At 40.0% G+C, this 16487-nt stretch overlaps 1 pseudogene; it reads right to left on the reverse strand.

The window, feature by feature from the left end:
* Nucleotides 1–998: 998 nt before the first annotated feature.
* Nucleotides 999–11709, reverse strand: LOC139152428 (frizzled-1-like; annotated as a pseudogene).
* Nucleotides 11710–16487: the final 4778 nt, after the last annotated feature.

The raw sequence follows: 16487 nt of genomic DNA on the forward strand, positions 1-16487 counted from the left end.
GACCCGCGTAGCGGCCACGCTACCCCGCCAAGAATAGCTGCGTTTCCACAGCTACAAATTGTCAGAGTAGTGACCGTTTTAGTGCAATGTCAATCTTCCGATTTATAGTGCAAATCACAGTCATTCGTGGTCTATTCAGCTCTGGAACTATTCGCCCCATAGACATGTGTACATAAACGAGAACATCTCGCTTATGTACACACGTCTATTGGGCGAATAGTTCTAGAGCAGAATAGACCACGAGTGACTGTTTGCAAATGTAGAACGCTATCTCAGACGGCTTCTGCAAACGCTGGAGTGTGTGTACTACACACCTACGCCGCGCCCGAGGTTGAACAAACTATGACCAGTCCCTAACATCGTCTCACATACTGGAAGACAAGAAAAAAACTTTTTTTTTGCTTGGTAGAGAGCGCGTGCACTTCAGGCAATGAATTTAAATTGGTGTGTTCAGCGCAAGAAATTCAAGAAATGGTGATAAAGGAAGAAGTCACCGCGAAATAGGTGTTCATCTCCAAATGTTTTGCCCAGGGCAAGTAGTATCTCTGAACGAACTGTTAGACGGTGATGTCTCAAACATGATATCAAACGCCTTAAAGGTCAAGATTTGGATCAATAACGGTATGGTGTTTTCACGCTCAGCCTAATGTCTTTTTGGCTCATGTAGGGCGTTTTCATGCTCAGCCCAATGTTTTTTTATACTCATGTGGGGTGTTCACATGCTCGGCTTAGCTCCCTATGGGAGCCCTGAATCAGATATTCTCAAATAATCGCATCATATGTGATAAATCTTTCAACGGAAAGTGATCAACAAACACGAGGCAGCTTTTAAGGTTGTTTAACGGTTTAATTTCAGTGATATGGCTTATTTACATATTTCACAAACTTTCACAATCAGATTTCTGGAAGGACTCGGGTAACATTGATCAAACTTGTGACCCATGTTGATGATACAAATAGACGACAGAAATGAAAACCATTAAGCAGTTTTTGTCAACTGATTTTTAATTTGTGTATTTTATTACCTTTAATAGTTGAAACTATATTACCCAAGTAGAGGCAGCAAATTCGTTATTTCTCTTGGTACAGATCTTAAGCTTGCTCGCAACAACATTCGTGTGAACTGAGGCTTTATTTGAAATAACTGGTAGTTACCCAGACTGCACTACGGGGCTGCCATCCATCGTGGGCAGATGAGAGTTCCGCAGTACAGTTTGGGTAACCGAGACTTAATTAAGGAAATGTCTGAAAAGACTTGACCAAAGTTGATGAAACTTGCTAAACATATTTAAGACACGTGGATATGGCAGTGAAAGATATTTAGCAGTTAAACGTCATATCCTTTTTCTGGAAATGTTGTGGCCAGTGTTTGACCGCCCTGAACCCCTGATAAAACTAATTTTGACAAAGAAAACCTGCCGACCTACCTACCCTATTTTTGAAAACCATGTTATCGGAACAGCATAATTTCCTTTTTTGCCTAAATAAACACAAAGATACCTTTAGGATAGTGAAAACAAACGCGATTTGTAATATTAAAAATCGAAAAATTGGGCTAAAAAGATAGTAAAACAGCAGAATGGGAGAAATAGTGATTTGCTTCCCGTTCTAGTGTTTTCAGTCCCAATTTTTACCACAATTTCCCGGTTATAATAGTGAAAATCAGGCTATTTTCTATTTTAATTCGCACTAGTACGATGTTTTCATCTATTTTACGACGTTTTATTTTACCCCTTGGGCAGTGTTGAATTTTAACATACCTCAGAATTTACCCTGTATTCGTCAGACAGTCTTTTCATATCTATCTATTTTGAAGAGACTTTAAGGTATTTTTTCCAGAAATGTGAAATATCTTCTGCTTATCATTTCTTTTAAAATATGCATTTTATACCATCTTATTTTAATTCATGCAAAATTTTAAAATGGTGGTGATCAAAATCACCAACAGCGTGATAATACTTATTTCTGAAATAATAGGGGAAAATTAATTGGTAACTATACGGAAATTGAGTTTATGATGAAGTTATAATTAATTGTAAAATAATTGAGAAATAACTGTCATTATTCTAGCTATTTTGGTTTTATCTCCGAATCCAACGTACACTCGTTTCCTCCCAAACAATCATGGAACTGCTTTGCACTCGCATTGACAGTTGCAGCTTTGTTTGGTGACGTCATTGCCCGGGGTTGACGAGGCGGCCAATGACTCCTGCGGTCTCCCCATTGTAAGATGCTGTATGGTATGCATTGAGGCTGTTTGCGCGGCTCGAGTGACGTCATTGGTCTCTGGCTCGTTTGTTCTGTTTTTCTGAATCTTGGATGTTAGGAGCAATGCACGGCCCTTCAGTCGGGTACTGTTGGCAATTCAAGGATTCTGGCCATTGGAAACCGAATCTTTCCATAAGTGTTCGGCAACCATCCGATGCCGCCATGCACAGCGAACGACACGGTAGAAGATGTTCGAAAGTTGCTGTACACTGTGGAGCGTACAGTTGGCAGAGAAACCACTTGAGATGAGGCGAGCATTGCACTTTGACTAGAGGGAAGAACTGGTGTACTTCTAGTCCCGCGTCATCTTGAGAAAGGTGATTCAGCAGATTCGGATACAGCGTTGAGTTGTAAGACAATCCTCGGCACAGCGGTATTGTTACCGGCTCACACCGGCGAGCAACGTTCCCTGAAGCCATACCACATGTCACCAAAGTAATTGCCAACGCTAATATGCTACACTTTGGCTCCATTATGTTCAGCAATTTTCCAGACTTGTACCCAAGTTGAACAAAGTGCCTTAAAATCAAACGAAAGGAGAAAACATTACGTTAGCCAAATAATTAAGCCCCTAAAATTTCAAAGTTTTTAGCTAAACGTCATGCTAAATGCCATCTTGTTCAATACTTTCTCTGCCAAGCAATTAATACGTATGGTTTATTCTTTCACAAAATATTGAAAACGTCAGACACATACAAAGATTTTATGCTTTTTGCTCATACATCCAAAGTTCACCCAAGAAGAGCTCGACATTTTTCGATTTCCAGTAAAACATTGCATGAAGAACAACGGCCCTAACTGTTGAGCTATTTTTGGTTAAATAGAATGTTCGCCCTTTTGGGCCTTTCCTCTCACGATCTTCATGCAATGGGGCATCCTACTATAATGCTAACCTGACAAAGTGCACAGATGGTTTACATGAGCTTCGTGGCCGATTAAAGCACAACTTTTTCGGCGTCATAGTTTCGGCTGACTTGCAGCGTGTTTGCAAGGTTATATCTGATTGGTCGATTGTCATTATTCACAGCAACTTAGGGAGTTTATTTGTATTATTCAATTGATAGTTTACGTGACAAATGCATCACTGAGGTACCAAGGGGCGACAGTGGAAAGTGACAGACACTTACCAATCGTGAATCCAGTCAAATTAAACCACAGATAGGAGTGATCTTTGAATAAACAAAGAGCTGCAACTTCTCCGACAAAATACGCGTTGCCAGTCAGAGAAGGTTAGATCAAGTCCTAGAGGATCTGTTCAAGTATGCTGCCACGGAAGTGCCTGGTGGACTGTACCATTATTTTTAGGGGTGGCCGTTTGTTGTGAGAGACTGAATACATTGGCGCGCTAATTGGGTAGCTTTGTGGGAGGGACAAAAGGGCGGGTGATTGTCATGACTATAAACACGGTATCCTTTTTCGGTAGCCGACAAATGTATTCTATGCTGTTACGAAGTCAGAAGTCGGGACTTCTACTAACTCTGTAGGACTTGTAGCTCAGGCTGGACTTGGACGAACTTTAACATACAGCAGCAAACACAGACTCATGCAGAGACAGTACTTCTTGAGAAGGAGACTTGTTTATTACGCCGCACTTGCGTCTAAACCAAGATCTAACAATTCCACAGAAAACTACTCAATTTATAATGCCAAAACACAGAAGCTCCACCTAATAAGTTCAATAGCTAGTTTAATTGGCTATCCATATGACAAAAAATTGCCATGGATTCGTCAGAGATACAAAATATTCAAATCTCACTGTATAAGTTAAACATTAACATTACATTCTAGTAGAATCTCTTGGTTTCTTCTTATTTGTATAATTAAAAGATTGCGATAACATCTTTAAGCAGCTTGCAATTATCTAAGCTGATCATCAGATCAGCTTCTAAGAAATCATGAACAATGCACCTTAATTAAAGGATTAAAATATCACTAGGTGTTTACCTTAAGAAGCTTTTGGGTATTTAAGATAATCATAAGTTGCCAAAGTATTACTTATAGCCTGAATCTGTCAAAATGTTTACCCAGCAGTTGATGTGTTTGAGGATTAAAATTGTTGCTCAGGACGACTTATCAGGTGTGGTTGGGTTTTTGCGAGCGGGTGATAAGTGATTAACTACTGAAAGAAAACTTGGAAGCGGGTGATAAATGATTAAGTACTGAAACAAAACCACAGAGGTGTTAATGGGAAAGACGACCTGAAATAATACACACGACCTAATATCAATTGAGATTATATAAATTAGTGCTAGGATGTGCGTCGCCGACAGTAAGGGTGTTAGAAAAACGCAAGATGAACACGTGATTTTCATTCAAGCTCCTTATTGTGTAGCGAGTAACATCTCAAAGGTTTGCCTCCAAAGAAAACTAATTTGAAGACCACGATGGCTGCAGCACGTAATCGCTTCCATGTCATGTCTGAAGACGATATTAAGGAAAAAGTGCGTGGAAGAGTGCCGCAAAATACCAGAAGAACCACAAGCTGGAGTGTCCGCGTGTGGAATCAGTGGGCCGAGTCGAGAAATGCTACACAGGTTTTGGGGAAGCAGCTACAAATTCCAATCGCAGACAATCTGGCAGAGTTTGGCGTTGATGATTTAGATGTGTTCCTGGGCCACTTTGTAATGGAGGTAAGAAACAAAGAAGGTGAACCGTATGCTCCCGGCTGTCTCAACTACCTAAGCGCAGGAAGCGCTACTGTTACGCCAAGCAGCCTTACTGTGCGTACATGTAGTGCAAACTACTCGAAGAAGTTCAAGAAACCTCGCGATTCATACTACCGTCATAAGAACTTCCAGTACATGGACGTGATATTATCAACAGATTCGGATGTAAATTTTGACCTAAACTTTGATTTTTCAGAGTTAGATGATTGATGATATATGAGTTTCAAAAGGATTTCTTGACTCATTGACTGTCAGAGACTCAATTGCATGTTAGCTTGACGGCTATAAGTCGGTCATCACCAGCTTGAAAACACATTAGTACAACCATTTTCAGTAATAGAGCGCGAAGCCACTGCAGTGAACTGCAATAAAACTGCTCACACTAATTAGTTTCAGCTGTAGCCAGCTGGCAAAGTCGACAACATTGTACGTCCCATGCAGACAGTTTGTCTGGGGAAGTTGAAATAAAAAAGACTTGTACATGGACCAGTGCATGGTAATGTTACATTGTATCTTAATCTTGAACACAGGGTGCCAATCGTAAACTCTCATTTACAACTCGAGCCTCAGACAGAGCTAGTTTTGCCTTTGTACAAGCAGATTTTTTGGTCTTTATCAAGTAGCCTTGTTCAACACCAAAGTGGCCACGGCTACAGCTGAAACTAATTAGTGTAAGCAGTTTTATTGCAGTTCACTGCAGTGGCTTCGCGCTCTATTACTGAAAATGGTTGTATTTTGTTCGCAATTAATCCATAGACTGTAGGCTCTATGATTTATTGATAATAAAGAATGAAGATAACATGATAACCTCAAAAAAGTTGTTATTTTTCATGTGTAGGTGTATGAGTGGTTTATGCATGGTAATTTTTTCCCTAATTTGAAACGTGTCAATGTCATGGTGGTCTGACGGGCAAGTTACGTGGCCCCAAAACAAAACATTTAAAATCGTAAGCAGTGTGACACGAGTGATAAACGCAAGATATGATAAGTTGATGTCATGGTGGTCTGATGGGAAAAATTAGGTTGCCTGAAAGCAAAACATTTTAATCGTAAGCACTGTCTGACACGAGTGATAAACGCTAATCCTGGGTTTCTTGGATTCCGCGCTGTCTGACAGGAGTGATAAACGCTAATCCTGGGTTCCCTGTTAGCTCGACGGCTATAAGTAGGTTATCGCCCGCTTGAAACGTAAAACAACTCGGCTCCGCCTCGTTGTTTACGTTTCAAGCGGGCGATAACCTACACTTATACTGTGTTCCCCACTAGCCAAACCAACGCCGCCAGTAACTAACGGTTTTGATTGGTAAACACCTGTGGATTAACCCTTAATCTCTACTTATGTCCATACACGGAATTTCCTCCGGTGTTTTGAGGAAAACACCGGTGTTTTGCGCCCTCTACGTTCAATATATGTCTATAGTACAGGTTGGATATAAACAACAATGGCGGATGTCCAGGACGCAACTGTAGCGGCGTGTCTCCTGTATTTTCACCTTCATATGCGATCCAGACGGATTCAACAGTTCAATCGTCGCCTCAGGAATGCATAAATGGACTCACAACGAGACCCAAACATTGATATTCTTGCCTCGCTATTCGATGAGCAAGATCACTAAAACCCATTAAAATAATTTTTCACAAACCAAAAAAAGGAAAGAATCTACACTGCGACTGATGAGAAACCACACTCGGGTTTCGAAACGCTAGCGTCAAAGGCCACTCTATCAACTTTGTAACACCATAGGTCCGGCTGCGTCTCGCCATAGCTTTCCCCACACAAACAAAAGATTACCGTACACACTAATCCAAACTTCCCTACAAATATCCGAGGCGAAACAAACATTTTTTATTAACACAAACAATCGGATAAGAATGTAGGAACACATTTTTGAAACGAACCAAACACAAACTCGACACAAAAACATTTTGGATAGTTAGGTGGGCAGCCTCTTTCACACTTTATACATGGGAGCGAGAGATCTGTTGTCTTCCATGGTTCGTGTCGAGTCCAGCTATGCGTACTGTGCACTCGAGCTGATAGGCTAGAGGTAATGTTTTGGACAAAAGTCGTCGCGAGAGGGCGTTTACACTGTCGTTAACCGTTCTGACACACAATTTGCGTCGGCGAGCCGTTGCAGGTCTGACGAAATTCGACGCCGTAGATCGACGCCGTCGCAGCACCGTCGTTAACTGTTCTCACACGTGGTTTTCATCGTTGTTTACCATAACAACGGCGTTCACAACGTTGTTAAATGCTGTGTCAGAACGGCCCTTTATACACCTCGTACAATCAAACATTGGTTAATATTTGTATAAACATCCACTAGCAGTACACAATAACCCAACTTCATGACATCTCCATTCTTCCTCTAGAAAAAGCGGGGTTTTTTTGTCTTTTTTTGTTTTTAACATTGCAACTGTGATGATTAAAGTAAGTCAGTGTTCATGTATATTATTGTAGTTTATGATGGTAAAAGTCAGTGTTCATGTATGATACAGTAATATGGTCCAAAGTTAATATCCATAATCAGTTATGACAAGTAGATAGCGATTCCCTGCCTCACTACGGGGAGGGGACCTAAAATATCCATGCATATTCTTTTAAAGGGAACATCAATAGTTGGGAGTGGATTAAGTGGGGCTTTATCTCCTTTGCGAGCATGAGCTGTCTTCTGACAATCAGGGCAAGACTTACAGTATTCAGTTACATCAGAAAATATGCCTGGCCAATAGAAATTTTGGAGAATCCTATCAGTTGTTTTCACGATGCCTAAATGTCCTGCTAGTGGAATATCATGAGCCAATCGTAGAATTTCTTGACGGCATTGTTTTGGGACAATGATTTGCTCATAAATCTTATTATTCTGCCGATGGGAGCTCCACTTTCTGTATAGAATACCATCACGGTTAAAGTACCCTGTTCGCAATTTGTCAATAATGTTTTCTGCCATAGCACGATCTCTGATGCCTGCAAGGGTTTTATCACTTTCCTGTAGTACCTTAAGTGTTTTGGATCTGTGGGTAAACTTAGTTCTCTATCTGTGTGATCTTCTATCTCTGACATTTCATTGGTGACTGTATAATTATTTGACGTTTGGCCCTGTTTTGTCTTGGTAGTGACAGCTGTTGAGCTTAGCTTATCTGTATTCAAAGGAAGTTCTTCATTTACATCCTGATCATCTATAATTTGTTTACTCTTGACCCCGGTGTCTTTTATGTCTTGCTCTTCCAATTTAGCTTGTTCATCTAGTCTCTTTTGCCTACTACTTGTAACCATTAAAGCTTCATTGATATCTTGCATGTTTTAGTGTGTTGAGCACATATATAGTCATACTATGCACTGCCTATCTCATTGCCAAACAAAATATCTCTCTCTAGTTTCGAGTAAACAGCTACAGATATCCAACCTGAAAAGTATTTACACTCCAAGAAAACTTTAGCTAATTGATATTTCCTGGGAATACCATCAACTCCACTGATTGTAACTGAGTTACCTGTTTAAGATTCAGGGGTCACAAATTTCTGATTAACAATTGTCTGGGTGCAGCCTGTATCACGTAAGATTAGAACTTTCTGTCCATTTATTGTACCAAATGCTTCATACGGGCTAAGCTGGACCTCAACGTTGGCATTAGAATCTTTACACATTAAGACAGGTTTTGCTTCCGCTCTAGTAGCTTTATCGTGGCACAGTACCAATTTATGCCCTGTTTTCCTGCAGTTAAAATACTTACCAAAGAAATTTCCATTACCTTGATAATTATCCCTCTCCCTCATTTTTGGTTCTGGATAACTGTTGTGATTACTGAATTTCTCCCTTGTTTATAAGAACTGGTCTCAGACTTAGAATTGAGTTTGATCCCCCTCTCTGTGCTCTCGCTGTCGCTCGTAACTTTCGTAAATTACGAACAAAAATGAAAATTTACGAAAAAAAATGAATGCCCGATCGGCCATTTACGAACGATTTTGTTATTTTTGAAGCCTAATTTTCGGTCAAGATTGTGAATTCCGGGGGAATACCGTCATATCTCGTCTTTCAAAAGCAACACTGCCCCTATCATCGGCGCATCGACACATGGTGATAGCTGGCTTTGGACTTTGACCTGTGATAACATGAGCATGCGCGAAAAGGTTTCAAGATCCCCGGGTCTTGTAATCTCATAGTGGTGTGTCATGCACCCCATTACGGTAGTTTCGAGACACCCAAAAACCCACATGTTGTCAACTTTCCGAATGGACTGTTGACGCGGATCGAGGGAAGCGGGCAGTTACAAATACTTTGGATTGATAGTATCCAGTTGGGAAAGATAGTTGGGCATACAAACGGCAACTGATATGAAAAAAATACGAAACAAAGAAACCGCCGAGCAAGAAGAGATCAAGAACAGTCAGCCTGAAAGATAGTCGAACTACAGCAGAACTGCAGTCCGGACCGCGCATGGTTGAACATGTACTGCAAAGTGTTTTTCTGTGCATGGAGGTGGAAGCGAGCCGGAAATCTTAGATGTCATAGATTTGTCATTTGACGATCTGCAAATTGAATTTTTCAGTCAGCTTGCCAATTTTAATAGGTTTCCTTCAAAATATTTTACAAGAAACTGTCTCAGCAAATGTAATGAATACTGATAGTTTTCTATGATCCAGAGAAAATGCTGTGCACAGTCCCATGACCAAAAAGTTTAAAAAATAAATGACGATCATCTGCGGCGTTTTAAAAGTATAACTGTCTCTAAGAAAACATCAGCAGGATCACCAGTCTCAGTTTGCGTACTTAAATTTGATTGAGATGAGACAAAATTTGTGCGAAACTACAGACTGCCAAATGTTCTGATCAGTGGTTGTTTAAAAAGAATTTTAGAGATGAACATGGTATAATGACTGCAGCTATAGAGGCACCACCTAGTACCTACATGTATGGATGACATGCATACTTTCAAAGTAACAGAGCTTTCCAAATATGAAAAACAGGGGACAGATTTTCTAGCATCTAAAACTTGTGCAAACACTGATAATATTTGATAATATTAATGACCGCTTCATAAATTAATATATATAATCATCAACCACTGACTACACACACAAAGGGAGTTATGATTTGTGTCACAATATACTTGAACATGTTATGTTGTGTAATAAAGATAGAGTAATTGAATAACATTCATTGGCCGTTGACCAAAATTACACACTTTATTGAAACAAGGAAGAAATTTCAATGTTACAAGCATTCATGACCCATGATGTACTGTGTTATTCAATAAATCTTTTGAAAATGCGTATCAAAATATGAGTGTTCATTGTCAAAAAAACTAAAAAGGGATTTTTCATTTTCTTTTGTCTATAATGAAATCATTCATCATTTCTATCCCCTTAAAATCATCTATTGAGTACCAGAAGTGCTTGTTGAAAGTTGGTGGGTTCAGAATAACATAATTTGTGCTTACTAATATTTTTTGAACCCAATTCGTAAATTTACTAACGATTTCGAAAGGCCAGGGAGAGCACAGCCTCTATTTGCAACATAATGTCAGCCAGGTCAAGAACTTCCTGAACTGATGCTGTTTTTTTTGTCTTTTATCCAGAGACACAGATCATTAGGTAGCATAGCATAAATTTGTTCTTTCAGCAGAACTCCTTTCAAATCATCTAAGCTTTTAACTTCTTCTATTTCCAACCAGCGATTACTTATAGACCTTAATTTTGTTCCCCATTCTGTGCATGTCTCTTGGGACATGGGATACAGTGTTCTAAATTTAAGCCTATAGGCTTATGCATTCAATTCATATCGCTTATATATGGCCTCTTTCAGTTTTGGATAATTTGCAGCATCCTCTGGGGATAACGCAATGTATTCCTCCCTAGCTTTCCCAGTCAAGGATGGGGCCAATCTCACCACCAAAATATCTTCAGCCCACAGACTAGTCCTAGCTATTTGTTCAAATGTACGTAAATACACATCAATATCATCCTTCTCGTCGAGAGGTTATATTTTGATATTACTGTCTTTACCTTGGGCTGGCAAATTTACCAACCTTGTCTCAGTACGTTCTGCTAGACGCCTTTCATGTTCCCTTTGTGCTGCCTTTTCTTCCTTTCCCATTCCCTCTGAGCCCGCTTTTCTGCTATCTCTATTTTTTCAATTCCAATTGAAATAATTGATCGGCTGTAAGTTTTGGACTAGTTTGTTCTTCCTGTGTTTCCGCCCTTGTATTTTCATCCCTGTCAACTGAAACATTAGCCGCACTCCTTCTTAAGGCCATGTACATCTCACCACAATTAACAACACAAACAATAAATGAAAAAGCACACGTCAAAATCTCTTATTGATACTAAATGTGATCACTCACCGCTTCTGGTTCTATGACTCTGAGCTTCACCACAATGTCACCGACAGCACTATTTATGCTGATTTCACCACCGGTTCTGTTCTCAGCACTTCTCAGACGTCCTCCTGTCAGCTTCCGTAGTCTGATCCAGCAGGTCCACTTCACCTCTGTTGAGCACTACCAATCACGCTGACTTCCAACACTTCTCCGAACGTCTCCCCTGTCAGCTTCTGTAGTCTGATACAGCAGGTCCACTTTACCTCTGTTGAGCACTACCAATCATGCTTACTTCCAACACTTCTCCGAGCCTCTGCCCTGTCAGCTTCTGTAGTCTGATGCAGCAGGTCCACTTCACCTCTGTCAATACTACCAACCACGCTGACTTACTTCTCTAGCTGTCTCCTCCAAGTGTCTTTTGTGCTGTTCTCAGTTGTCTCTTCCACCTGCTCTTCTGTTGTCAAACCAACTGCTTTCGATGGGCTAAGGTGCTGAGTAGCTTGGTAGATGATCAAACACAATTCCACAATGTAACGAAGTCAGAAGTCGGGAGTTCTAATATCTCTGTTAGACTTGTAGCCGAGGCTGGACTTAGACTTAACTTTAACACACAGCAGCAAACACAGACTCATGCAGAGACAGTACTTCTTGAGAAGGAGACTTGTTTATTACGCCGCATTTGCGTCTAAACGGAGATCTGACAATTCCACACAGAACTACTCAATTTATAATGCCAAAACTCAGAAACTCCTCCTAACATGTTCAAAGGCTAGTTTAATTGGCTATCCATAGTCATATGACAAAATAATTGCCATGGATTCGTCAGAAATACAAATATTCAAATCTCACTGTATAAGTTAAACATTAACATTACATTCTAGTAGAATCTCTTTGGTTTCTTTGTCTTCTAATTTGTATAATTAAAAGATTGCGATAACATCTTTAAGCAGCTTGCATTATCTAAGCTGATCATCAGATCAGCTTCTAAGAAATCATGTAACAATTCACTTTAATTAAAGGATTAAAATATTACTAGGTGTTTACCTTAAGAAGCTTTTGGGTATTTAAGATAATCATAAGTTGCCAAAGTATTACTTATACACCTGGTACAATCAAACATTGGTTAATATTTGTATAAACATCAACTAGCATTACACAATAACCCAACTTCATGACATATGCAATTAAGCTTCTATTTCAATTTTCAATCAATATTTCAGGGTGCAGTATCTAGTACTCAAATATTATTTTCCAGTATCCCATTTGCCAGTTGCGGCGAAGGTTTCTGCTCACTCCAAGGCTCCCGAAGTCCGACCCTTAAACTTTACAATACTTTGTCGACAAGAAAACTTGCCAACGCTTGTTTCACAATGATTAATACATAGTATGCATGAGACATCATGGTATTAAAAAATACTGGAAGACAAGAAAAAAAACTTTTTTTTTGGTTGGTGGAGAGCGCGTGCACTTCAGGCAATGAATTAAATTGGTGCGTTCAGCGCAAGAAATTCAAGAAATGGGTGATAAAGGAAGAAGTCACCGCGAAATAGGTGTTCATCTCCAAAATGTTTTGCCCAGGGCAAGTGGTATCTCTGAACGAACTGTTAGACGATGATGTCTCAAACATGATATCAAACGCCTTCAAGGTCAAGATTTGGATCGGGTTGTAACGGGTGCAATTTTTTAAAGTGAGCCGGCATACAGATTAAAACTATGATGGGGTACTTTATAGATCATTATGAGGAGAACGTCATTGCGTACAAAGATTGACAGCTGAATAAATTGATCAGATAAAATTAAATGTGGATGCCGCGTTCTGATTGGGCTGATGGCTGTCACAATTTTACACAACGTTCAAGTTCGCGACGTTGACGGGAAGCGCGCAAACTTCAGCAGGTCAGGTCAAACTGATTATATCGGACTTTCCTCATCCGGCGGCCGCAACACTATTGTTCTTTGTATGTTCGTTACTCGATCCGTTGAACGACTTGCCCGCGCAAATAACTGTCACAATTTGATGCATTCCTAAGCCAAATATAGATACTATCAGCTGCCACGCCCGAAATAAAATAGAAGAATAAGATATTTGGTGAATTGAAAATTGGAAAAACGGAAATACGTATTGTGGGAAATAGCGTTTGTTACAGGAAAATTTAAATGGCCGCAAAGTGCCATATGCAGTATACACCTGTTTCCTATATAACAATCTCAGACCAAAGATTTTAAATTTAAAAATAGGCCTAAAAGTTAATAAATAAGATGGTGAAACCATTTGAAAATTGAAAATTAGCTCCATTTCGATTTTCTTTTTTGAAGGTGCAAATTGGTTTATTGGATGGCCGAAATGTGCCACGGATTGTTAAAAATGTTCTCCTCTTAATGATCTAAGTACCCCATCATAGTTTTTAATCCGTATGCCGGCTCACGTTATAAATTGCACCCGTTCCAACCCGATCCAAATCTTGACCTTAAAGGCGTTTGATATGATGTTTGAGACATCATCGTCTAACAGTCCGTTCAGAGATACCACTTGCCTTGGGCAAAACATTTTGGAGATGAACTCCTATTTCGCGGTGACTTCTTCCTTCATCACCCATTTCTTGAATTTCCTGCGGCTGAACGTGCACCCGCACTCTACCAACCAAGAACAGCTTTTTTTCCTTGTCTTCCAGTATGTGAGACGATGTTAGGGACTGGCCAGTTTGTTCAGCCTCGCGCGCTCTGTACGTACGTGTGTAGTACACACACTCCAGAGTTTGCAGAAGCCGTCTGAGATAGCGTTCTACATTTGCACTAGAAATCGGAAGAAAAAATGTTGACATTGCACTAAAACGGTCACTACTCTGACAATTTGTAGCTGTGGAAACGCAGCTATTGTTGGCGGGGTAATGCGGGTCATCAAAAGGCAGGGTTGACCTTTGATGACCTTTTGATGACCTGCATAGCCACGCACCCTACCCGCCAACAGATAGCTGCACAGCTAGACAATTTGATGTCCCAGTGAAGAATGTAAGATGTATAATAATAAGATTATCACGAAAATACCGCAAAGGATGCACTATGACATCGGCGCCGTGCATCACCCTCCGCTTCGCGTCGAGCGATACGCTGCGCCAATGTCCTCGAGAATCCTTTGCGGTATTTTCGTAATAACCTCATATTTTAGTAAAGTTACGCGCCCGAAAGGCGCGCCGAAATTAAATGTAACTGAATGATGAAATCCATGGCTAGCACAATGCATATTAGGCAAGTATGAACCCGTGTCGAAATTTAAAACACACTGACCCCCAATTGGGCATTTCAAAATAGGTGACCCCATCACCATAGTGAAAAACCACCGGCCTCCAAGGCCGAAGAAACTGACCAGTCCCTCATTCTCGCTAATTTTTAAAAGTATCTTGTGCCAATCATCGTAACCAAGCCCCGCCCCAGTACATTTGGTCACACTGAGATATATGTTTCACCTTTATTCCAATTCGATACCGTTATTTCCGCCATAGTATGAAAAGATACTGGGCCACGCCCCAAATGAAATGGGAAAATCGGACATTTGGTATATTGGAAATTGAAAAAACGGAAATACGAATTGTGGGAAATAGAGTTTGTCAGAAGGAAATTTGAATGGCCGTAAAGTGCCATCCTCACAGCAGTATACACCTGCTTCCTATATTTCAATCTCAGCCCAAATATTTTAAATTTAGAAATAGGCCTAAAAGTTAATAATCAAGATGATGAAACCAATTGAAAATTGAAAATTAACTCCATTACGATTTTCTGTTTTGAAAATGCAAATTGGTTTATTGGTTGGCCGAATTGTGCCACGGATTTATGAGACATACAGTGAACAGCGCCCCGTACACGGCTGTGGCCGCTCACCTGTACTGTTATAACGTTACTAACTTATACAATCGGCGAATTTTTAACATCACTTGTCTATAATTCGATGTTGAAACATGCAGTTTATTGATAACTGTGCAAACGGAAATCATGCAGGCAGCTTTTGGACATGAGCAGCGCCCAGAACACAGCTGTGGCCGCTTAGCTGTCTTGTAGCCTACACCTTACACTGTAATGTGTGCAAGTTAGCCGTGCTCTTGACGCTGCTCTCTGTATGTCTCAAAAGCTGTCTGCATGATTTCTGTGTGCACAATTATTAATAAAATGCATGTTTCACCATTCAATTACAGACAAGTGGTTTAAAATTCGCCGAGTGTATAAGTAACAGCAGAGCTGAGCGTGCACTGCATTGATGGCGCTGTTCACTGTATGTCTCAAAGTCTGGCCGCACGATTTCCGTTTGCACAGTTATTGATAAAATGCATGTTTCAACATTAAAAATACAGGCAAGTTATTTTAAAATTCGCCATGCGACTATGTTTCCTCATCACAGACACAGCTCAATAGTCACCCGGTATGTGGCCATGATCGACGAAGAAATTTCATATAAAAATAACGAAAATACGTGAATATCTTTGAGGATGTTACTACCATATATCCAACGAACAACGTCCATGAATCATTCACAGTTAACATCATATTTTGCTACCTGAAGATGAGAATAAATTTACACGTTTACAAATTACATAAAAAGAGCTGTCTCCACGTGTACGTACGCATAAGTCGATGACATCATCACAGAAACTCGTGACGTTACACGTTTGTACACGTCACGTAAAACGTGTAGCCAAACCTGTCTAATATTTAACGCCGCCTACGAAATATACAAATCACTCAAGATTACCCATAATTCAATGTTATATGTGCAAGTGGATATTTTTTCATCAGTCAAGCAAACAGTAACGATGATATGGAGCAACCTCGTAAAATTGGAAAAGGGCGAACAAATTTTATTTATCCCACGAAACAATGCGGACGGTTGTTTGAGAAATACGTATCTTTATGAGATCTTTAATTTGTTCGCATACAGCAATACAGGACATTTAGGGCTAAGATATGCAAAATCGGTATATTAGTCAAATATATGGATATTTGGAATTCTAAGTAGGCTGAATTTTAGACAATGTTTTAAGTTTACACAACGTGAAAGGCTATGTTCGTACTCAAGAATCGATCATCATACGGCCCTTGCATTACCTTGGCAGCGATTTCTTTGTTTTTTGCTGGGGACTATTATGTGGTGGTGTGTTCAGCTGTGTGCTGTATTGAAGAGCGCACATTTAACATAAGTAAATGTTATCGAAACACAATAGACCTTAAGTACTTTTGCTAACAG

Source organism: Ptychodera flava, chromosome 2 (assembly GCF_041260155.1).
Source record: "Ptychodera flava strain L36383 chromosome 2, AS_Pfla_20210202, whole genome shotgun sequence".
NCBI classification, from domain to species: Eukaryota; Metazoa; Hemichordata; class Enteropneusta; family Ptychoderidae; genus Ptychodera; species Ptychodera flava.